The 26,894-nt window shown below is 35.8% G+C and overlaps 1 long non-coding RNA gene across 1 annotated transcript in view; it reads right to left on the bottom strand.

Annotated features, from left to right (window-relative positions):
* Positions 1-12,221: 12,221 nt before the first annotated feature.
* The window catches only part of LOC141577567 (uncharacterized), an 839,800-nt gene continuing 825,127 nt past the window's right edge, over positions 12,222-26,894 (bottom strand). The window contains exon 13 of the long non-coding RNA XR_012506829.1: positions 12,222-19,628. This is a non-coding gene — a long non-coding RNA (uncharacterized LOC141577567). The remainder of the gene's footprint in view (positions 19,629-26,894) is intronic.

The following is a 26,894-nucleotide window of genomic DNA, read 5'->3' as shown; positions in this document are numbered from 1 at the left end:
TAGCTTTGTCTCCCCATCCCACTGTTGTAAGTTTGTTTTACTTCCCATGAGGGAGAAACATAACAGAACTTCCCTGTAACCAACATTAGTGAGACTATATTTCCTCAATTAACAAAGAAATCCTTCTAAACCTTGAGTTGCTTCTCAAGGCATAGAGATGGGTTCATTGGAAGGTAAGCAAGAGGCAGATCAGTGTTGGATGTTCAGAAGTGACCCAGTTGACGTAGTAACACGCAGCAGGCATTGGAAGGCAAAGCGTGGCTCTGTTGCCTGCCCATCGGGGACTGTTGGTCAGGCAGGGCCTTTCACTGAATTGTTCTTCCCTATGTCTTCAGAAATGAAATCTATGAACCTTCTCATTTTAGGAAAATGCCCTACTTGTCTTTTCAAACTTGGCAGAAGCTGGTACAAGACAGATAATAGAATGTTACCTTGAGTCTGAAATTTTCAATCTTCAAATCCCCAAACCACACTAAACTTACCTTCTGGGCTGGATCATGTGATTGAGTCCTGTTTTCCTATCAGCTCCCAGAAAAAGGAGGAACCAGAAAAAAATCCTGCCTAGGTATTTTAATATTCATAATTCTGTCTCTCTACTAATATATTGACAGTGGGAGGAATGAAAAAGACATCTAGGCTTTGGAGATTTCACAGCTCACCTTTTAGGGTTCCCAGGAATTAGGCAGGTTCCCAAAGTTAGATGTGCTTTATATTTTCAATTGCCTGAGTAAAAGTTCTTAGTTCTCTTTTAGAAACACAGTTTAATTATTGGATCAGACTTATCAATTAACTCTTCCTTTGGGAAGCATTTTCTGCCAGTTTTCTCAGGGCATTTTTATTTCCAAGTTCGGTGTCAATCTCTGAGATCTACTGAAGCTGGAATCTTTTTTGACATTATGCCCATTAGACTAAAGATCACTATTTGCTCTAGTTCTGTTTTTGCTTCCCTACCTATATGATAGAAAAGAAATAAAAATGAAAGCCATGAGTGAATTTGATTCAGAGCTTTTCAAATTGACTAGAAGATGGAATTCATAAGGGTGGCTTACCTCCTTAGCAAACCAACTTAGATCACAGAAGACCTGAAATGTCAGTTCAACTGGGATTTGTGACAGAGAACTATAATTGTGGGGAGATTAGCTATATCTTCAGATAGAAGAACTAAGCTGCAAGATATTATATTACTGTTCTTATTTAAAATTGATAGTAACCTAGGGAAACTTATGCATTTTTAAACTGATCTTAATTGGGTTATTTCAACCCAGGAAGTCAATGTTTGTTAAACTATTTTAAAAAAAGACATCATATAATAATACAGGTCAAGTTCCTTCATAAAATATCTTTACAATGAAAAGTTCACTGCAATGTGTATAATTTGAAATGAATGAACTACGATGCTTTGTGGTCTTGAAATAATAAAATCAAGAAACTGGTAATTGAGTATAACAAATACTCTTCTTTTTAACAGACTGCTGAAAATTCTCATCATATCTCATTTTCATCCTCTCGGTTATTAACCTTTATTCAAATGTTAAAGCATGGTGTGGGAAACAGACCTTAAGTGGAACACCCTAACATTTCTGAAAAATTACACTAATCACATTCTCTTATTGTTCAAGTAAGTAAATCATCTTTTCTGACAGCAGTATAATGACATTATCACCTCTTTAATATCACAGAAACAAATCCCACCACTGAAACATGTCCTTCAAACAAAAGAATATGAGTCTGATCCCCAATATGTCTATTCCAGTGCCGCTCTAATACTCTATAAACACGCTTTCAAAAGATTAAATAGGAATTTGAGATATTAAGTATACTAAAAGTTAAGTCACTTTAAATCAAACTAAGAATTTTTATTTGAAGTCTGTGTGTAACTTTGAAATGGCATATACTTTATGTGCTTGCGTGCATTTGAAATTTTTGATGGAGAGAATTCTTAGCTTTAATCAAATTATCAAAGCAGTCTAGTAACACGAAATGCTTAAGAATAATTTTCTCAGTCATTTCAGGATCGAGGCATGGCAATGCTCACTTTGATCAAACATCAGCCACGGTGTTGAAACTTATAATAAAAATCAAGACGTAAGACGATTCAAGGAGCATCAGGTTTGCTCAACTCAGCATTGATGATACCTGCACAGTGATGATCTCAGGACTCCTGGGTGCAGTTTATGGCATCCCAGCCCCTCCGCACTCAGGACAATGGTCATGGGAGATGAGACTGAGTGAGCAAGGACCGCCTCAGCTCAGAAGAGCCCAGAGCTCAGGGGTTGGCAGGAAGACATGACTAGCACCCATTATCTGCTGCCATGTCACAACCATCCTGGCTACTCTACACTGGATAAATGATCCCCACAATGAGGCAAGGCTGCCTGGCTCAGTACATGGTCCTCAGCCAGATTCTCATTTATCTTGAAGTCCATGTACTGTCGTAAACTTTGTGAGATATAACTGAGAGGAGAATTCACCTAATTACTGACCCACTGGTCAGGAGAGGAGATGGAAACAGATTTTGAAAGGTTTATTTATGTTGCAAAGCCAATATGATATTGCCTAAGAGAGATACTACAGAAAAAAGATATCAGAGAGAATTCAAATAGATACTTGTTTTGAATTTCTTGCCATTCCTTTTAAACAATTAAATTTTATTGTCTACAACAATTTTAGGTTAATAGGAAGATGGTGAAAGTAGTGAAGGGAGCTCCCATATACCCAACATTCAGTTTCCCCCATTATTATCACTTTCTATTACTAGCCTAGCTTTGTTATAGTAAATCAGCTGATATTGAGACATCATTATACTATTCTTCATATTGTCTTAGTTTTTGCCTGATGTCTTTTTTATCTTCCAGGATTCCAAGTTCCGCATTCTATCTAGTTGTCATGTCTCTTTTAGGCTCCTCCTTACTATTTGTTCCTCTTGCTTTCCTTGTTTTTGATGACCTGGATGGTTTTGAGGAGTACTTGTGGGATATTTTGAAGAATGTCTTCCTTTTGGGATTTTTTCCAGTGTTTTTCCTCACTATTAGAAGAGGATTCTAGGATTTGGGAAGGAAGACCACAGAGGAAAAGTACCATTCTCATCACATCATATCAAGATAAATAAAAATATGACTTATCACTGTTGATATTAACCTTGACCACCTGACTGGGGCAGAGTCTGTCAGAGTTCGTCATTGTAAAGTAACGATACCCCCATCCCCTTTTCTACAGTGCATTCTTTGGAATTCACTAGGTACAATCCACACTTAAGGATTGGTGAGGGGGGCGATACTCCACCTCATCACGGGCGGAGTGTCTCCATAAATCATTTAAAGTTTGTCTGCATGGAAATTTTGCCTCTCCTCAGCATTTGCTTATTTATTCATTCATATATTTTTATCAGCACAGACTCACTGATATTCATCTTATACTTTTGACTACAGTCTGGCACCGCTTTATTTTGTGGTTCTTGTTGCTCAAATTGTTGCTGCTCGGCCGTTGGGCGCGCTTTCAGTTGGCTCCTGGGCCCACTGGTACATCCTTGCCGCTGCATCTTCGCCTAGTTCTGAGTGCATTCTTGAGTCCTAGGCTGTACAGTCATACACACTCACTCGTATATGTCCTGTCTCAGTCTTAGAATCAGCCATTTACCCAAGGAAACCCAATCCATGTCACTGGAAAATGATATCAGAAACCAAGATCCGGGTGCTAAGTGTGCTCATAGCTACTGGGGTGTCCTTGTTAGGTCTTTCCAGCTGATGGGACAAAGAAATAGATGCATGTGTACTAACCTGTGTACATCTATAAATATAACCATCAGTATTATCTTAATCTAAACTTGAGTTTATATAGAAAACCAAAAAGACAGCCTATGGAATAGGAAAACTGGAGAGCTGCGTGTAAATCAATGAAGTTAGAACACTTCCTCATATCATACACAAAAATAAACTCAATATGGTAAAGACATTAAACATAAGAGAAGACATTATAAACCTCTAGAAGAAAACAGAGACAAAATATTTTCTGACATAAATCTGTAATGTTCTCCTAGGGCAGTCTATGCAGACAATAAAAATAAAAGCAAAAATAAATAAATGGGGCCTAATTAAACTTACAAGTAATCATGAGCAAAACAAAAAGACAACCTACGGAATGGAAGAAAATACTTGCAAATAATGTGACTGACAAGGGCTTAATTTCCAAAAATACATAAACAGCTTATACAACTTAACAACAACAGCAAAACAACAATCCAATCCAAACATGGGCAGAAGACCTAAACAAGCAATTCTCCAGTGAAGACATACAAATGGCCAATAGGCACATGACAAGATACTCAGTACCGCTAATTATCAGAGAAATGCAAGTCAAAACTACAGTGAGGTATCACCTCACACCAGTTAGAAAGGCCATCATTTGAAAGTCCACAAACAATAAATCCTGGAGAGGATGTGGAGAAAAGGGAACCCTCCTACACTGCTGGTGGGAATGTAGTTTGGTATAGCCATTAACGGAAAACAGTATGGATATTACTTAAAAGAATAAAAATAGACTTACCATATGATCCAGCAATCCCACTCCTGGGCATATATCCAGAGGGAACTTTAATTCAAAAAGATACATGTACCTCAGTATTCATAGCAGCATTATTTATAATATCCAAGACATAGAAACCACCTAAACGCCCATCAACAGACAACTGGATAAGAAGTTGTGGTATATTTACACAATGGAATACTACTCAGCCTTAAAAAATAATTAAAATAATGCCATTTGTAGCAACATGGATGGACCTGGAGATTATAATACTGAGTGAAGTAAGCCAGAAGGAAAAAGAAAAATACCATATGATATCACTTATATGTGGAATCTAAAAATATGAGACAAATGAACTTACTTAGAAAACAAACAGACTCACAGACACAGAAAACAGAATTCTGGTTAGCAGTGGGGAAAAGGGATATGGAGGGATAAATTGAGAGTTTGTGATTTGCAAATATTAATTTTCATTTCCAAAAATTTAAGGTCAACACCTTTCCCTCCAGTCTGTTTAATATACTTGTAATACTGTTAGATTGTTTTGCCATGGCATGTGCTAAATTCTGTAGTTCCCAAGAGCTTTTAAATTATTTTATAAATTTCGCATACGATAAGATTTACTCCTTGTGATATAAAGTTCAATAGGTTCGAACAAATGACTAGTGCCTTGTACCTAAAATTATGCTATCATACAGAATAGTTTCATCACCCTAAAAATTTCCCATTGGTTTGCCTAGTCAACCCTTGATTTGCCCACCTGAACCCTTGGCAACCACTGGTACTTTTACTGCCTCCTTAATTTTATCTTTCCAGAATGTCATACATTGGTAAAATGCACTCTTCAGACTGCCCTATTTCACTTAGCATTATGCATTTACGATTCATCTATGCATTTTCATCATTCAATAACTATTTTATTTTTGACTGATGTTCAATTTTATTGACTTACCAAAATTTGTTTATTCCTTCACCTATTGAAACTTATTTGGTCTCTTCTTGTTTTTGAGTGATTATGAATAAAGCTATTAAAAACATTCATGGGTTTATTTTTGTGTAAATATAGTTTGCAAATGAATTGCATATATATTCAGAAACACGGTTGTATTATTGTACTGAAAGACCACATTTAACTTTATAAGAAACTGCCATACCATCTTCCAAAGTGGCTGTACCACTGTGCATTCCCACCAGCTTTGAATGAGCGTTCCTGTTGCTCCACATTCTCACAAAAAAATTTACATTGTTACACTTTTTAAAATTTTAGCCAATCTAACATTTATAGTGGTATCTCTTTGTTTTAATTTTCTAATCTCTAATGAACAAAAATGCTTAATATATTTTCATACACTTATTTGTCATCCATGCATCTTCTTTGGTGACATGCCTGTTCAGATATTTTGCTATTTTTCTGATTGGGTTGCTTGTTTTCTTAATGCTTAGATTTTAAGATGTCTTTGAATATTTTGGATTTTGCCAAACTTTTTGTACAATCTTAACTCTGAATCCTATGGAAAGCATTTTCTTACAAATTTTAATTTCCAGCAAAATTAAGTTACTGAGAATTCCATTACACAGAAAGACTGTATGTAGTGTTTTCTCTTACCAGAAATGTCACAAGAAGAAAAATTAATAAACTTCTGAAACAGAATGATTTTAACTTAAAAGCATGTTATATGCACTACAGAAGGTGGTGAAACAAAGGAGCACCTTAATTTAATGACCCACATAGTTCCCACCAAGTGAATGGAAATGTAACTGATATTAGTGAAATTCAGTTCACACCATCTCTTCTTCTCCCTATATTTCCCCCTCAAAATCCCCTTCTCTTTTCACAGAATTAAGAAAAATTTCTGATAACTGCAATTGCAATATTTTAAAAACTCTTCCATATTCCCTCTTGTTGTATTTTATGCCTGATTTCCTACTGTCTGTTTCATTATTGCAGATATTTCCACATACATATCAGTGGAAATAACAGAGTCTTAAATTCCAAAGAGCTCTTCTGATTACCATAAATCCTCAGAAGCTTCCTTGGTTTGATTTTATGATTAAGTATTCAAGTCAGAAGTACCAATAAAAATCAACTGCTGCTTGGAATAGAGGTCAAGCAAGCAAAACACTGAAAAATGTAAAATATTTGTAATGGGTTTAAATATTATTTTTTGAGACATGTAAAAGGAACTGCATTTATTATATGATTGGATTTCAAAACTAGTAGTTATTTCTACAAAATAATTTGAACTATCAAAGACCTTTGTGATGGACGTAGAAATGATTGAAAATGTATACTTGGATCTAAGCCCAAATGAAAATAAAATCCACCAGTTATTATGCAAAGTTTTGCTTAGTAAGTTAAAGATCCTCATACCAAAAAACTAAGAGTATTAGCTTATTAAGAGGCATTGTATATAGTCCACAAATGTGTCAGTTTATTATCAAGTTAGAAATAACCATAATATTAAATAAGTAGGTTTATGATGATACTGAAATAAATCATAATTTAATACTTGTGTTGAGGCTTATGTACAAAGTGAACTATGACTTTAAAAATAAATTTCAAAAATTGCTATAATGCTAAAAATTCAAAAATTGCTAAAACTGACATCACTGAATCAGTAAGTAGTTGCATAATGCTTATTATTCTCACAATGACAACCAAAGAACAAGTAAACATGTTTTACAAAAACATTTCATTGACTCAGAGATTTACACAGCAGTAAAAATTCCTGCCATTGAGTATTGATTTAACTATGTTAAAAATAGAAAGTACTACTTTTAAGGAAGGTAAAATGATTGAATATCTTTTGTTATATTAGGTGTTGAAAATTAATTAAGAATACTTCTAATAGCATGATACTACTGAGTCCTTTTAAAATGTAAAGTAGACTTCTGCTTCTAAGAACACAGAGTAGATACACTTTTTCAGATTCCTCCTAATAAATACAACTAAAAACCCTAGATAGTAAAAAGAAGACATTCATATGTAGACTCAAGCTTGGAGAGAAAAAGGCAGACTGGCTAGGGACCTTGGAACCCAAGAAACAACCCAGCACTGAGTTTTCTAGGTGTTCTTTTTTGCCTCACATATCTCAGACATGGTGCAGAAAAACAGTAACCTGGAAACAATAAATGGCACAGTCAAAAGAACCTTAACAAATTTTTCTCCTTCTAGCAAAAGGACTAGGAAAAAGACTGTGTAGTTTTAGGAGAGAAAAGTTTTAGACAATAACTGCTTGATCCTCACCAAGCTAAAGAAAAAACTGTGGTTCCAACCCACCATGGTCAGCAAAGACTTAGTGAGACTTCAATGATTGGCAGGTTGTCTCTGGACATCGCAACCTCAACCTTCTCTACCAAGATGGTCAAAGAAGGCCAAGGAGGGAGTCAGACCTGAGGGTTGATCAGTTAGTAACAAGTCCTGTTCCATCTGTGGTGTCAATGGAGACAGCATGGGGAACCCGAACTTCCAGCCCTAGCTGGCAGTAAGGAGGCCACAGATTATGCATATTGATGTAAAATATAAAATGATAAAAATTTTACAAAAAGGGCCATCAGAGAAATTCATTGGGAACTCAGAGTAGGCAAAGGTTTTCTAGACTTGACACCAAAAGCATGATCGATAAAATAAGGAAGTATAAACTGTATTTCATGAAAATTAAAAACTTCTGCTCTGAGAGGTGCTCTGTTGAGGAGAAAAGACAAGCTAAACACTGGGAGAAAAATATTTGTAAACTACATGTCTGAACAAAACTAACAAAAAACAATCCAATTAGAAAAATGGCAAAAGATATTTCACAGAAGTCAGCCAGGTGTCAAATATCCAATAGAGGACATGTCCAAAAGTATTTGTTGTTAAGGATATGTGAATTAAAATTAAAATAAAATATCAGTACACATCTACCAGAATGTCTAAAATTACAAAAACAGGGACAAAACTAAATGCTGGCAATGATACAGAGAAACTAGATCACTCATGCCTTCTGGGTGGAAATGTTAAATGGTGCAGTCACTCTGAATAAGAGCACAGAACCAAGGAAGTGAAAGACTTATATGTGGAGAACTACAAAACACTGACTAAGGAAATTAAAGATGATTTAAAGAAATGGAAAGATATCCCATGCTCTTGGATTAGAAGAATTAATATTATTAAAATAGCCATACTACCCAAAGCAATCTACAGATTTAATGCAATCCCTATCAAATTATCCAGGACATTTTTCACAGAACTAGAACCAATAATCCAAAGATTTATATGGAATCACAAAAGACCAAGAATTGCCAAAGCAAAAACTGAGAAGAAAGAATGAAGCTGGAGGATTAACCCTCCCAGGCTTCAGACAATACAATAGGGCTACAGTAATCAAAACAGCATTGTATTGGTACAAAAACAGACATATGGAACAATGGAACAGAAGAGAGAGTCCAGAAATAAACCCACAAACTTTTGGCCAATTAATCTTTGACAAAGGAGGCAAGAACTTATGATGGAATAAAGACAGTCTCCTCAGCAAACGGTGTTGGGAAAACTGGACAGCTGCATGTAAATCAATGAAGTTAGAATACTCCCTCACACTATACACAATAATAAACTCAAAATGGCTTAAAGACTTAAACATAAAACAAGACACTATAAGCCTCTTAGAAGAAAACATAGGAAAAACATTATCCAACATAAATCTCAGCAATGTTCTCTTAGGGCAATCTACACAAGCAATAAAAATAAAAGCAAAAATAAACAAATGGGACCTAATTAAACTTATAATCTTTTGCACAGCAAAGAAAACCATAAACAAAACAAAAAGAAAACCTACAGAATGGAAAAAAAAATATTTGCAAAAGATGAGACTGACAAGGGCTTAATTTCCAGAATATATAAACAGCTCATACAACTTAACAACAACAACAGCAAAAAAACCAAACAACCCAATCCAAACATGGGCAGAAGACATAAACAAGCAATTCTCCAATGAAGACATACAAATGGCCAATAGGTACATGAAAAAATGCTTAATATCACTAATTATCAGGGAAATGTAAATCAAAACTATAACAAGGTATAACCTCACACCAGTCAGAATGGCCATCATTAAAAAGTCCAGAAACAATAAATTTTGGAGAGGGTGTGGAGAAAAGGAAACCCTCCTACACTGTTGATGGGAATGTAGTTTGGTATAGCCGTTACGGAAAACAGTATGGATAGTCCTCAAAAGACTAAAAGTAGACTTACCAAATGATCCAGCAATCCCGCTCCTGGGCATATATCCAGAGGGAACTCTAATTTAAAAATGCACATGCACCCAATGTTCATAGCAGCACTATTTACAATAGCCAAGACATGGAAACAACCTAAATATCCACTGACAGATGATTGGATAAAGAAGTTGTGGTATATATACATGATGGAATACTATTCAGCCATGAAAATAATAAAATAATGCCAATGACCAATGTAGATCCCCAGGGAATAATGATTAATGGAAAAAGTGAATCTCAAAAGATTACATACAGTAGGATTCAATTTAAATAGCTATTTTGAGAAGACAAAATTACAGAGTGAAGAATAAATTGGTGATTGACAGGGTTTAAGAATTTAGAAGGGGAGTTCCATTTCCAGATAGCAACCTAGGAGGATCCCAAACTCACCTCCTCCTGCAGTCACACTGAATCTGCAGCTACATATGGAACACCTTCCTCTGAAAACCTGACTGAGTGCCTCCAATGTATCAGGTGAAGGAGAGAAGCCCACATCAAAGCAGGTAGGAGAGCTGGGACACAATCTGGTCATTAACTGCATTCCTTGTGTAGAGACCCACAATCGGGAAGAAACTCAAAACCCAGAGGTCTCCCCCAAGAGTGAAGGGTTTGATTCCCACATTGGGCACCCCAACTTTTAAGATCTGAATCATGAGCCCTGGAGATGGACCCTGAAAACATTTAGGTTTGAAAACCAACATGGCTGACACCCATGAGACCCATAAGATTATATGCAACTAACAAACAGCTCTTAAAGGGCTCAAGCAGGGACTCGCCCATCCCAGGGCTCAGCACAGAGGCAGCAGATAGAGAGGTGACCATTCTTTATTTGAAGGGAGTTCATTTGCTGGTCTCGAAGTTTTGGACCCAGGGGCAGGCATCAGGTTTGGCTTGCATTTAGAAGCCACTGTCTCCATGCTTTCCCTCTGCCTTGTTCCAGCCTGTTGGTACCATCTTTAAATTTTTTTTTAACTCTAGGCATTTGGGGTTTTGTTTTGTTTTTCTCTTTCTTCTGGTAGGCACCATCTTTGTATCTTCCCTCTGGCTCACTCACAAGAGAACCAGCATCCTTGGAGGGGCGCTGTTACACACACCTGTTGCCCCTGTTTTTTATGTCTGATGCCCTGTGTTTGAGGTTGCCGTCCAGAAGTCACTCCTTGACTACCTGGCTCTGGAGGCTTGAATGTTGTACTGTAATTTTTAACTATTTAGCAATAGGTTAAATTAATTAAACTTGATTGTGTAGCTGGGAACAGATTATGCAGAGTTATTTACTTTTAAGCATCTATTTCTATGAATAGCGTTTCTCAACTATAAAATGCTAGGCAGACATGAACACATGGTTTTAATTCCACTTTCATCCTTTAATCAGCTGATGAAAAGCCTCCATGTGGAACAGAAAAGAAATAGACATGACACAAAAGTTAATTTCAAAAATAGTTGCATTTTTATTATACCTATGGCTTCATTTAGAAATATGGAACTCACACATGAGATTTTATGAATACATTATCAACTTAATTTTTTTCTTTTAATAAACACAGAGCTGTTCATGAAAAGAAAATACATTCATTATTTTATAGAAGCCAGAAGGAAGTGACTATTACAAAGGAGTAGAGAAAGCTATCTTTCATCAGCCCCATAAAACAGGGGCCCTTCATCTTCATCTCTTGTGATAGGTTTCCCAGAATGATGAATCAATAGGAAAGTGTTCATTATTCTCCCAATTCATTTGAACCAAGCCTGTGAGTTGACTATGAAGTCAAGAAACAATTGAGTGAAATCAAATGGTCCTGTGAGCAGTAGTTTCAGTACTATTCAAAGCAGAACCTGTGGACCTATCGATCCTAAATTGAACAAACAAAAACAAGCCCCATGATAATCTCAGAAATGCACATATTAAAATTATGGTCCTTTTTAATTGTGATGTAAAATATCACAGATGGAATGGATTCAAAATTCTAATGGAGAGCCCATGTAAATACATCAAAAATTAATCTGTTAATTCTTTTGCCTATTATAAATTTCACGGGAATTTATAAAACTTGGAAGAGTGACAATGAGGAGCTGAATTTAAAAACATCATTTGTAAGCATGTTGATAGATTGAAACATCATTTAAAGTGAGGAATCATATTTTTTTCTAAAAAAAATTTTACATCTGTGTATAATTTTTCTACTGTAGAAAAAATATCCTTCAAACAGGATGTTCTTTATTCTCTCCTTCATCTCCAATTGGCCTATTAATTACAACAGTCTACACTTTTGTATTTGGTTTCCCTAGAAATCCATGTATGAAGTCAATAGTTTCTAAGTCTGTCTGCCCATCAGTGTCCCAAACACCCAACTGTAATTTCTGAGTCAAAATCATATAAATGGAACTTGGAAATCTGAATTCAAAATATATATATTATATATATATATATATATATATATATATATATATATATATATATATATATATATATATATATATATATATATGTATCCATCCATCCCCAGGTTACATAGTAAATGTGGAACTACAGAGCAAAGAGTAAATTTTCAAAAGGAGGCATTTCTGTTCATTGCTAGCCTGCCTGTGGAAAGAAGAAATGGGAGGGGAAGATGAGTATCACCAGGGCTCAACTTCCCAGTCTCCATGGAAACTCATTTTTATATCCCTTTATGTGGATTTATTAAGTGTGTGATAATGGAGGTTTTCTTTTTCCTGAGAACTACTCTCTTTCACTGTCTTTTCCTCAAGAATTTCTTTTAGGAAATAAAAAAGGATAATAGAAAAAAGAGCCTGCGTACATGCGGTGAGAGCTCTGGGCACTTTGAGATGGGAGCGCTCATGAACGTTCGATCCCAGCATATGGATTAGAATTTGCTAAACAGTGAATTTGTTTATTTTCCCTTACTTAAGTTGGCTGGGTATTTAGTCCTAACTGTCACTTAGTTTCACGTCCACTCCAAAGGCACCAGTACACATTAACAAGATTTTATAGACATGCATACAGCTCTCCTTCTCTAAGGACCTGTCTCCTCCTAGGCACAGAGTTTGAGCAGTTTCAGATATTAACCATCAACAGAAATGTCAGCTTTTAGTCTACCTTGTGTATCTCCAAAGAATCCATCCAATACCCATTTACCTCCTGACAGAGAGGCACTCGTGCACACCTCTGTAATCCCCAAACACAGAAGATCCATGATCTCCTGCATGTCAGGCAACCTAGTCCACTCCATTTGATGGACCTCAAACCTAAAATGTCCAAATATTTTCTCAGGCTGGTGTCCTTTGCCAACCTCTCTCACCCACAACTCAGAAAATTCTCCTCAATCTTTTTGAAACCCACGTTCACACACCCAGACACACAGTACTTATTATATCTTGTGAGGCTGATGAGTGTGGAGAATGAAAACAATTAGGTGGAAAAGGATATGTGCTCAGTTTTCCCTTGTAAATCCACAGCAGAAGGATCACACGTAGACATGGATATGTGTACAGAGCAATAGTTTCTCAATAGCGTATTCCTGTATTCCATTAAACAAATACATGCTAGTTGAATATCTTGGTACCGATCAAGGACAAGAAACCTAAGACCTAATTATCATAACCCACAGAAATGAGAGGATAACATGACAGAGCAGTAGCAAGCTATGAACCGGGTGGTTTACTGTTCTGTCAGCATCAACTCCTACCCTCATGCTCTCTCAAAGACAAGTGGCACGTTTGTGTTCCCTCCCCCCTCCACCTTGGTGCCCGTTTCTGCTGCTTCTCTGTCGGCTATTAGCTTACTTCCTGCTGGGAGGAGAGGGACCACCGTTACTGTTGCAGAACATACACGTTTTGAATGGCCACACTTGAAGAACGTGTGCAGTATGGAAGGAAAACAAACCAGACAACTTTTTAGGCAACGCACTCGCCCCAGCCTCTCCTTACAGCAGTTTCTTCTTTGAGTGTGAGTGTGCTGTCCTGTGTATCTGCTCCATAACTAGCTTCATATCCCAACACAACATGTCCACATTTCTTGCACTCATGAAATTATAGACACCCATCAAACTTTGCCATGATGTGGTACGCGCACAGGCCACTGTTAAAGCAACAGCTATCAGGTGTCCAATGAGCACAAATACTGGAACTGACATTGATGGTGATCGAACAGATGAGACATGTCAGTTACATCAAGATGTACAAGTGATGGAAGACTCAACCCAAAATGACCTATGTCAAATTGAACTTACTTATTCAAATGACTGAGATTTATTTGGGTATCTACCTTCATGTTCAGTTTATTCCAATTTATGTAGTTAGGAATTAGTTTTGCTCCATTTTTCACTCCTCACCACTGGCTTTATTCAAGAATTCAGTGGATCATTTTCTACAATGATAGGCATTGACCTTGGCCAAAAAGACAAGAAGCCTCTCTTTTAAAAGACCCAGCCAAGTGAGTCAGACAAAGACAAATATCACATGATATCACTTATATGTGGAATCTAAAGAAAAGTGATACAAATTCTACTTACAAACCAAAAACAGACTCATGGGCATAGAAAACAAACTATGGTTACAAAGGGGAAAGGCAGGGAGAATGGGGATTAACATAAGCACACTACTGCATATAAAGTAGATAAACAAGAACCTACTGTATAGCACAGGGAACTCAATCCAATATTTTATAATAAAATACTATGGAAAAGAATCTGAAAGAAAATATAATATTTATGTATATGTACAACTGAATCACTTTGCTGTATACCTGAAACTAACATTATAAATCAACTATACTTCAATAAAAAATAAAAATAAAAATAAAAGACCTAGCCAAAATCTAAGTAGGTCTTACTGGCATCAGGTAAGGTCAAATGTTCATTCCTGAATCCAATTTTTAGGGCCAGAGGAAATCACTTTTTGTTTGTCTTATCAACTCCATGATCCTTGTCTATTTCTGGAGTTTGGAAGTAGAGTCAGCTCTACTTAAAACTCAAGAATTAAATTTGAAGGATGAATTGGTAGCCACAAAATAATCTGCATACTGTTTACCAGGGCAAGAGTGTTTGAGTGTTGAACAGCCATGTGAAGAGATCTATTACATCTGCAGTGGCAAAAACTGGCATCCAGGCTACTACTAGCCCACATCCATCCATGGCAGACATTTTTACTAATCTTGGACCCATCTCCTGCACTCACAATCTATTTCAACTTACTCTCCAGGAAATAGCTTGCAGTTCATCAGAGAAAATTTATATTACACCCTTTGTTATGCCATACATGATAATATTCTTAATGACTGTGGATAAAGCCTGGAGGATGTGTTGATAACTCATTTTTAATCTTGCACCTTCAAATGTACCTAAAACCTTCTTGAGTCTACTTATATTTTTGACTTTTCCACCTCTCAGGATAATTAATTATCTTCATACCTCTATTTCTAGAGGCATAGCAAGCAGTCCGGTCTACTCTCTATTACACCTGCCTTAACATCTTCAATTTAAGATTGAATTTTCAGTTAAAGAATAGAAGCATTCAGATGTTAAAGACCCAAGTGTCAGAAAGACGCAGGCAAAAATTGGAAACAATTTTTTATCTCCGATGATATGTGACTAAACAAAGAAACAGAGCTGCACATATAAAGGAAGAAAAAATTATCTCATGTGATAGAAAATTATTTATGGATAATATTTGAATTGCTGCACAACTTGTAAAACTGCATAAAGACTTGTATTACCATGCACATCCATACAGTTTAACTTTCTGATTTTAACATGTTAAAATGTCATTCACTGCTAGTGAATGTAACAAAAAAGAAGCAGACTCAAGGATAGAGAGAGCAAAATAGTGGTTACCAGAGGGCAGGTGGAAAAGCAATGTAGGAGTGGAGGAGTAGGAGGCGAAACTCCTGTGTGTGAGATAAGCTACAGGGATGTATTGTACAATCTGGGGAATACAGCCCATACCTTGTAATACCTGTACATGGAAAATAACCCTTAAAAATTGCATGAAAATAAAAGTATTTAGAATTTTTCATAAGTTCACTAAAGACATGTTTAATAAGAAAGAATTAGACTTAGAAGAATATATTTGAAAATTGAAATGCTTCAGCTTCATTGCAACTTCAACACCTAAGAAGATAACAATGAAGAAGGAATGACATTTCTCTCCTACCATTTAAAGTATCATTATTTCACTAAACATCATATTTGCCCTAAATTGACAAAACTTGAGTTGTTAGAATACATTCCAAATAAAATGCAAATCAAAGAAATTCTGATATGAATAACAAAAAAAAAATCATAGAATGACTCCCTTTACAAACTTCAGATTTTTTTTCAAATACAGACACACAGATATAAGAAATCCAGGTATTAAGATTCTCTCTTGGGTGCTCTGTGTGTGTGTATTTATATACACCCTCTGCATATATATGCACACATAAGATAGATAGATAGATCGATCGATCGATCAATAGATAGATGCACTGGATATACACACACATACAGAGCATGCAAGAGAGAAACCTAAGAGTTGAATTTTTTATTTCATTCTGTAAACAACACATGAAGATGGTAACAGTGTTGTAAAGGTGACAAGAATCGTTTCATGGCAACGTTTGGCATTGCAGTGCTACTAGGAACAGCTATAAATATAGTGTGAATCTCTAATAAAATGTTATGACAGTTAGTTTCTTTTCCATGTATCCTTAAACAGGAGCTTGTTAATATTATCTAATTAGTTGACTATGCTTAAGTACTTATAGGATCACGTACCTCCATAATATCACTTGTTTTTTAAAAGTACATCATTTCCAAGGTCATGACCCACTGCTATGACAGTTAGAATAGCTCGACATTCTGTGTTAGTAAATTAAGAAGACACTATTCTATTTCCGTGAGGCAACTGGCAATTATTCTTTTTAATCAATTTGGCAAAAGTGGTAAATATTCAAATGACAAATATATGAAGGATCTGAATTCTATGTACAGAGGCCAGCTCTTTTCTGATGCCCTCAGACAGAATCAATAACTCTAACATCTGCATTCCTGTAACAGTTTATACAGGAATTAAATATAATGCTAACTAGGTTGTTTAGCAAATATACACATTAGCATATGTTTTCACCAAATATTGGGAGTATTTTAGGGTTTAGAGACACTTTTTTCCTTTTCTGTATTCTCAGCACATTCAGCACATACTTGGTGTTCAGATGACATTTTTTAGATTTAATATGAAACAAAAAAGAAGGGTAGGTGTTTTGCATACATTTGTTAATAAATAGGGTGATAAAAAATATTGCAAATTAAACTGACCATTTAAAGGCAGAGTTTATCCTCTAAATTCTAAATTTTAGTACATGACATCATGATGTTAGTTCTCCAGGCACAAAATCTTAGCGTTAGTTTTCCCTATGTCATCCTCTTCATCCATTCCCAGCATGTCACTAAATTCCTTTGTACTTTGTTTTATGATATTTGTCCAATTTGGCTTTTCCAAGCTCCTGATTTTAGTTTTAGGCCCCCTGATTAAATATCAATGCTACCACATTACCCAGGCTTCACCTAAATGTCACGTACAAATTTATGAACCCACAGCACTATTACTAAATACTTAATTGATCAACCATTTTGTATACATATATTTATTTATAAAATACAGGTATGTGCTAATTAAATAATAGTTAACACATTCCAAATAAAGGTAATTACTAACAGTATGAGAATAAAATGTAAATAAAGTAAATTCTGATCCTAATGAATTGAAATATGCACCTGTGGGAATGTAATGTAGTGTAAAAGACAACGGATCTAAATGATTGATTTCTTATTTTTAATTTCCCCTGGTCTCCTACACATCCAGCACTAGGTACCTTCTGAAAATACTACTTCCTGCAGGCTAGTGTCCTGAACAGAAATCTACAATGTTTAAGCTTAGAGTCCTCAAGTGGCCATTTAAGTATTTCTACACGGAGGTCCTTTTTTGCTAATCCAAGCTTATTCCTTGCTCCATACTCCTCAGCAACACACACACGTGCACACCAATTCTTCTGTGTTATTCAAATAATGCCTGTTTTTTGCTATTATCTTTCTCGTGTAGTGTGCTCATTCTCTTCTCTCTCCTGTCACCTGCACCACTCCTCTTGCCTGCATCATGATGCTCACACCAGCGCTACCCCGAGCCTGCACCACGTACCCTTCTGATCCAATGTACCCATGCCCAAAGCCTAGTTTTAGAAGACCTGCTCAGTGAAGTTCTCCTCAAGTATGATGACACAATTCAATCATGCCTTTAAAACAACGGTAGCTTAGGGATCTATTTCATCACAGAGAGATTTTTTTTTTAATTTTTTACTTAAGTATAGTTGATTTACAATGTTCTGTTAGATTCAGCTGTACAGCAAAATGATTCAGTTATACAGACACACAAACACACACACACACACATATATATTCCTTTTCAGATTCTTTTCCATTATAGGTTATTAAAATATATTGAATATAGTTCCTCATGCCATACAGTAGGTCCTTATTGTTTACTTTATATATAGTAGTTTGTACCTGCAAATCCCAAACTCCTAATTAATCCCTCTCCTCCACCCTTTCCCACTTCAATAACTACAATTTGTTTTCTATGTTTGTGCATCTATTTCTGTTTTTTAAATAAGTTTACTTGTATCTTTTTTTTCAGATTCCACATATAAATATCATATAATTGTCTTTCTCTGACAGCGATATAATCTTGATTCTTTTTCATGAATATATCTACCAGAGTCAAACACCTTTCTAGTATTACACACACACACACACACACACAATTTAACTTATAAGCATCAGAGAGTAGTGGTGACAGAGCAGGTGTATATTCGTTATAATTAGATCCTAAACCAATAAAACTACACACAGTGGATTTTCCATAAATGCTATTATTACTGATAATAATTAACTTCATTATAACTCTAGTAGGATCTTAAACAAGCACTCACAAACTAATATAGGTATTCTCAGTAATATTTAAGGCCAGTGAAATTTCCCACTGTAGAACAAAGAAAAATAAAATGTGTATATGACCATTTGTATGCAGCCAAATTTTGGGAACATTTCAGTGCTTTATAAGGACCCCAGCCTTTCTGAAATACTCCTCAATACATTTTTTATGTGAAGGAATCCCACTATTTATTTTTGTGGTGATTTGTGGACACATAGACTTAACCAGAATCATCTTCTGAATACCCATGACAATTATCAAAGGCCAAATCTCTCTGGTATTAAAACACAGTAATCCTATTCTGGAATTGAATGAATAATTTTATATCAAGTTGGAACAGATGGGTAAAAACAGAGCAAACAGATGCCTCTGGCTAACAAGTACATGTAAAAAGGTAAACTTTTCTCCATTTCTCCGATTTTTCTTTTTACTGAGACAATCATGCCCTTTGGCATGACATAATGGATTTTATTTTTAATAGGAGAGTTGTTGACAAATGTAATTATTAGAATGTCTGTTTTCAAAGATGTAAGAAGAAATAACTCTTTAGAAATTCCTAAAACATTTTTAAATAATTCTTTTGGAAAATCTCACCAATCTACCCAATTATGTGCCAACACATGAGAGCCTTTTCCTCCATTTGGCACTTTTGGAAGATTTTCCAGAATCATTGCCTCTTAGCAATACTCCTGCGCACACCTGGTCAAAATCGACATCATTCTGGTTGCTGCTCTGACGTCCGACTCCTTGAGTCACACTCCGATTTGGCCTCTTTGACTGAAACGAGCACTGGCTTCCAGCTGGAATCACAGATTTGGCCTTGTCACTGGATGTGTCATTTATGGATTTCTTGTGTAAATCAAGCTGCTTGCAAAGAAGATGCATGAGTCCTGGAGGATGAAGGGGACTATTATTTATTTAAAATTATGGGGAAAAAAAACCCCTGTCATTTTGTGTATATTGATTCTTATGTGAATAATGCACTAAACATTCTGTGAAAATTTGCCTGGGTCATTTATTTTTCAAAAAAAATTCAGCAAGTAAGAATAGACAATATTACTGTAAATTTTTTAAGTAAAAATGCATATATATACGACATTGCTACCATTAAATATGATTAATGTGGAAGGGAGAATGAAAGCAGTCACGGGAGTTGTGTAGAAAAACCAAGTAGATTCTGAAGCCTTGGCTAACGTTGAACTTGGAACTATTTTAAAAGAAAGGCAATTCTGGAAGGATTTTCATCAAACCTAGAACTTAATGCTTTGGACTGAATATATACTTTGGAATTAGATGGTTTGAGGTGAAACTCTCAGCTAAGTTATGTTTAAAGTTGGACAAAAAGTCCATTATTTACTAGGGTTTTTTTTTCTTCTTTCCTTCCTTCCTTCTTTTTTTCAACCCTCCTCTCTTTCTTTTATGCTACCCTGAGGTTGCAGCATTGAACTAATCATAATCTTTTCTGCATCAAATACGTGGCTCATGCAAAGACCTGTTTTCTTTTTCTTCTTGCCTGCCTACCTTCATTCCTTCTTCCCTCCCCCTGTATTTCCTCTAATTATGTAATGTTACACTCCTTAACCCTTCTTACCTTCATCTTCTTGATTGGTTAAAATCAAAATACTAGCATCTGCCTTACTGAACTGCTATGAACAGGGCAATGGCTGAGTGAAAGTTTGCCCCCTGCCTTGTTGTGAGCTGGCTCATGTGACAGGAACAAGGGTCAGAGCTGGGGGGTTGGGTGCTGTGAAAGAGACCCCCGTCCCCCTCAGCCAGCTTTGCTGTGGGTCACTGGGCACTCACCGAGCAAGCCCTAATAGCCTATTTAATTCTTGCCAACTCAGTTGCAAAACACTTACTTTGAAAAAGAGGAGACCTAAACAAAATCTGGACAAGGAATTTGTATTTTTTTGGCCAGCTAGACATCTGTTTCCTGTTAGGCAGTGACATCCATGATATAAAGCAGTTCCTTGATACAATTCGCTACACTATGATGAAATTCAGCCTATCATGGCATGTGTTCCTCTTATTACAACTGTATACACTATCTATGTGTATAAAGGGGAAATCATCATAAAGCTACAAAGAATATTGCACACTTTGCAATGGGGATTTATCATAGACAGAAGAACCTTTTGATTACTTCTTTGTTCTTGAAAAATAACTAAATACAGATTTTCTTCAGCTTATTTAATGTTTTGAGAAGACAAATATATTAACCTCAGAGTTTATGAGCGTGTAGGTCACAATTGAATGTGACTAGTCATTTCCATCCCGTGCCCTGGCCGCGGCTCTGCCTGCTGGTGTATGAGCATCATTACCAGGCTCTCAGAGTGCCAACAGTATGTCTCTTTCCTACTCACTGTGCCAGCAGCCGGATATGCAATCAGTGGAGCTGAGAACACAGACCCTCACCCTTAAACCCCATGGAGATCTGCACAGGATAGGATACCCTTGCTGAGCAGAGATGCCTTTATGCCTCCTCCTATTTAACTGGTTATTTTTCACTTACTTGTATATGATTAACAATGAAATTGGAAATGTAAAACACATAGACAAGGTTTACTTGTTTATATATTCATTTAGTAATTCTTTATCAACATCTATTAATTAAGAGCTCATTTAAAAGACTTCTTGTTTAAATCTATTTGGAGTAAAATGACAAAGTGATGATACCACCTATTGCAATTTTATTTCTTTTTTGCCACCATCCTTAAAGTATCCCTTGTGTTTTCCAAATTTAATTTTAAAAATGGACTCTAAGTCTGTCTGAACAACTTTTGTCAGGAATTAATTCTGTCACTCCTTTTCTAAGCATAAACCTTACTTTCTGTACTTTTGAAAAAAAATCCCAGACAGTAGATATGATATAAATGCCCTGTATTTCCTTATAGCTATTCATTTATATTTTGCATTCCCATTTCTAATTTCTAAAAAAGACCATGTGTTTTGGAGTGTCTGTCTATTCAGCATTGTAAATGAAAGTTCTATCCAGTAAAGAAATAAATGAAGAAATAAAAAACTAAATGAGAAATTACAGGCGTGCCATTTGCAAAGGAAGATATAAGTCTATCTTTAAACACTTAAGACATGATCCTGCATTTAGAAAATCTGAAGAAGTTCACACACGTGAACACAGATGCACATGCACACACACGACTGCTAGAACAAACAAGCAAGAGTCTCAAGGTTGCAGGAAGAAATTCATGTACAAAAAATAAACTTTCATCCTAAATACAAGGAGTGAACATTTGAAAATTCAAAATCACATTTAAAATAATCAATTACTTAAGAATAAATTTAACAAAAGGAGTACAAGCTTTCTATATTGAAAACTACAAAATATGCTGAGAGAAACTGAAGATGATTTACTTCATAGAAGCACTATATACAATAGCCAAGACATGGAAACAACCTAAATGTCCATTGACAGATGACTGGATAAAGAAGCTGTGATATATTTACACTATGGAATACTACTCAGCCATAAAAAGTGATAAAATAATGTCATCTGCAGCAACATGGATGGACATGGAGATCATCATTCTAAATGAAGTAAGCCAGAAAGAGAAAGAAAAATATCATATGATATCACTTATACATGGAATATTAGACTGGACAAAACAGAAACAGACTCAGACATAGTGAACAAATCTATATTTACCGGGGGAAAAGGGGGTGGGAAGGGATAAATCAGGAGTTTGAGAATTGATAATATTAACTACTATACATAAATTAGATTAAAATTTTTTTTCTGTATAGCACAGAGAACTATACTCAATATCTTGTAGTAACCTATAATGAAAAAGAATATGAAAACAAATGTATGTATATATATGTATGACTAAAATATGCTGTACACCAGAAATTGACTCATTATAACTGACTATACTTCAATTAAAAAAAAAAGAAATTGAATTTAAATTAATGGAGGGATTTCTTTTTTCATGCTCTCAGAACTTTATTAGCTGGAGTTTTGGCAAAAGAGAAAACCCCTGAAACAGTCACCCACCAGGTTCAGGACGACCAGAATAGAGGAGCCTTTGCTTGGAGATGTGCTCTCCTTGAGATGAAAACATATCTGTGATTTTTGAAAAGGGGGAGATGACTGGCTGAATATCTCTGAGCACAAATTCAGAGTATTTTAAAAATTGTCTGCCAGAAGAAAGGGTGGAAGACTCAGTGTTATTATGTCAACAACTCTCCTACGTTGGTCACTACGTTCAGCACAGTGTATCTCAAAACCACAGCAGGGCTTTTGTTGTCGTTGCTGTTACTGAGGTTGACAAGCTGGACCAAAGTTTATATGGTTTAAAACACCAACGTGATATTACTACTCGGCAGCTAATAATGACCAACATGTACAACATTAACAGTATCAAGTGCCGGTGAGGACATGGAGCAACAGGAACTCTCATTCATCGCTGGCGGAAATGCAAAATGATGACAGCTGCTTTGGTAGGCAGTTTGGTGGCTTCTTGCAAGACAAACCATACCCTCACTGTACACTGGCACAGTCATGCTTCTTGGTGTTTACTCAAAGGAGTTGAAAATGTATGTCTACACAAATCCCTGTACACAGATGACTATAGTAGCTTTATTAATTACTGCCAAAATTTGGAAGCAACCAAGATGTCTTTAGTTAGTTAATGCATAAACTGTGAGTACATCCAGACAACAGACCATTATTCAGCACTAAAAAGAAATGAGCTATCAGACCATGAAAAGACATGGTGGAACCTTAAACATATATTACCAAGTGGAAGAAGCTAGTCTGAAAAGACTACATAGCACATGATTCCAAATTGATGAGATTCTGGGAAAGGCAAAACTATGAAGACGATAAAAAGGTCAGAGGTTGCCAGGGGTTAACAGCACAGGGAGAGGTGAATAGGCAGAGCACACAGGATTTCCATGGCAAGGAAACTACTCTGTATGACACAGTAACACAGATACATGTCATTATCCATTTTTCCAACCCACCAGGATACATAACACCAAAACTGAACCTCACTATATACTCTGGACTCCAGGTCAGAATGATGTGTCAGTGTAAGTTCATCAGTTATAACATATGTTCCTCTCTGGCGGGGGACATTGATAATGGACAGGACTATAAATGTATTGGGGCAGGACTTACATGGGGAACCTCTGTACTATCTGGTCAGATTTGTTGTGAACCTAAAACTGCTCTTAAAAAAAATCTAATAAAAACTTATATGAGAAGGCAAAGGACCTGGAATAACCAAAATACTTTTGGACCAAACAAACAAATACCACATATTTCCAACTTACTGGCATAAAAATAATCATATAAATCAATGGAACAAAATTGAGAGTTCAGAAGTAAGACTTTATATTTAAAGTCAGCTGAACTTTAACAAAGGTGGCAATGCAAATCAGTGAGAAAGGAAGGTCTTTTCAATAAATGGAACTGGGACAACTAAACATCTATATACAAAAAATGAACTCAGAGCATACGCAAAATATTAACTCATACTGGATCACACCACTTAATTGTAAGAGATAAAACTATGATTTTTTAAGAAGAAAACGTAAGAGGAAATCTTTTGATGCTGGATAAGGCAGAGTCTTTAACATGATTCAAAAACATAAACCAAAAAGAAAAATAAATGACAGATCCATAAAAGTTTGGACCTCGTTTTGAAAACACTTTAAATTCCCTTCAAAGGAAACACTGATAAAAATGAAAAGATAAATCAAATACCAGCAGAATATTCTCAACGAACATATTGGATAAAGAACTATACATAGATTATATAAAGAACAGTTATTACTCAATAATAAACTGACAATTCAATATAAAATAGGCAAGTACATGAAAAAATATTTCATTGATATATTAATTGACAATAAAAACATGGACATATTCCCAACATCACTAATCATTAGAAAAAATAATAATTAAGCCACAATGAGATAACATGCCAAACCCAGTAGAATGGCTATAATCAAATGACAGGTGACACCAAGGGTCTACAAAAATGTGGTGAAACAGCAATCCTCTCACACTGCTTGGTAATGTAAATAGTACTTTCATTTGGGAAATAACTTGGGCAGTTTCTTTAAAAGCTAAACAGAAACTTACCCTAGGACATAGCAATTCCACTTAAGGAATCTACCTAAGAAAAACAGAAACCTATGTCCACACAAAGAAATTTTCATAGCAGCATTTTTTCAGTATAACTACAAGCTGAAAACAATCGAGTTGTTACTGGAGATGGGGGAAAATGTTTGTATACATAAAATGAAATGCTATTCAGTGCTATAAATGAATGAAATATTGTTACATGCTACTGAATGGGTATAAGTGAAGGATTCTACATCCAATGTAGATGAAATGTCCAGTAATGGCAAATCTGTGAGAGAGATCAGATCTGTAATTGCCTGTGACTGGGGGTGGAGAAAGAAACTGTCTGTAAATGGGTACAAGGGAACTTTGGGGGGCAAAGGAAGTGTTCTAAAACTTGCTGTGGTGATGACTGCATAGCTCAGTACATTTACTAAAAATAACTAAATCATGCACTTCCAATGGGTGAATTTAGAGGCTTATAAATTATATCTCAAAAAATTGGCTAAAAATGACTGAAGGACTCAAACAAAAACAAATACAAATGAATAAAACAAATGGTACCATAAACATGAATTTTAAAAAATAGCATCATAGGAAAATATTTAAAACATGTGAGAAAACAATGGTATCCCTAAAATGTAAAGTCAACAAAACTTGTCATAGCCAAAATATAAATCAAGTGCCGAGGTAATAGCAAAACAGAGTCATCCTTGAACTCCAAGGGGGTAGCAACCTTTCACACTGTTTTCTACTTTCACCTTCCCCACCTCTCCATTTCTCTGCCAGGAAACCCAATGGGACCTGAAGTTACCCAGCTATGTTTGTGAAATTCTCTTATGCATCAGACCTCATTCTAGATACTTAAGAGCAGAATATAAAGAGGCCATACCCTGAAGTGTTTATATTCATGTTTCATTTATTGTGAACAGAGACAATAAATAGATGAATAAAGAAAACAATGTGAAGCATTAACTAATGCTGTGGATGTGAAGTAGAATGATATTATGCAGAATCACTGGATGGGCAGTCATGAGAGACCTCGGTGGGGGTGCTGTTAGAAGTGAGGGACGGCTTTAAAAGAGGAGGGACAAGACTTCCAAACACAAGAAAAGCGAATGCACAGTTCCTTCAGAAAGGGCCGAGTTTGGTGTGTATCAAGTGTCTCAGGTTAGCGAGTAGGGGAGAGAATGAAAGGGAATGATTAGGGGCCAGCAAATCAAGGGCAGCACGTGCTTTGTAGATAATGAGACTGTGAAACAGCTTTTATTCTGTTCTCTCTTAGGAAGCTAAAGAAAATTATCAAAACATTGATGGACTTTTTCACTCCATAATTGCTTCCTTCCTTTCTTTATTAATGGAGATGCCATTATTTAAATTAATATCAGGAAAAAATTTTTAAGGTACTGTCTAGCTCCTTGTCATCAGTAAGTATTGAGTGGAAGAAATTTAGGGTTTTGGATGTTGGTTTTGTTGTGCAAGATATATAAATATAAATAAAATATAAATATGTAGGAAAATATATATTATATATATGTATTTAATATATATATTCATGATTTATATGCAAGATTAATACACACATGCACAAGATAGATAGACAGATAGATAGATAGATAACCTCACACATACAGAGGATAGTCCTTTTTATAGAAGGAAATACAGCTTCTGGATCAGATCTTATAAGACTCTTGACAAACCAATCTTCATTTACTTTTTAGCTCACAGTTCCCCTGTCTGCTCCTGGCACTTCATATGAAAGTAATAATGGATTTAAATTAATTTCTATTATGCACACACTCCTCTATTAGGGACCTGTGTGGGCCTTTATCTTCCTATGCTGTCCTAAGCAGACTGGACCTCCCACCTCTGTGCTTCCAGCACACTTAGCCATCCTCTACAATTCAACTCAGACATTGCCTCCTACAAGGTGCTTCCCTCCACATCCTCACCAAGGCAAACACTCCTCTCGGAGCTCCTGAGATGCCGTGCAGAGTTCTCCATCACTATACTTTCCACATCAAACGCTTCTGGTTATCATTGGTTATCATTCCGTCTTAAAAAG

The sequence above is a fragment of the Camelus bactrianus genome, chromosome 4 (genome assembly GCF_048773025.1).
Source record: "Camelus bactrianus isolate YW-2024 breed Bactrian camel chromosome 4, ASM4877302v1, whole genome shotgun sequence".
Lineage (NCBI taxonomy): Eukaryota > Metazoa > Chordata > Mammalia > Artiodactyla > Camelidae > Camelus > Camelus bactrianus.
The sequence above is the reverse complement of the archived record's forward strand: the minus strand, read 5'-3'. Positions and strand labels throughout refer to the sequence as shown.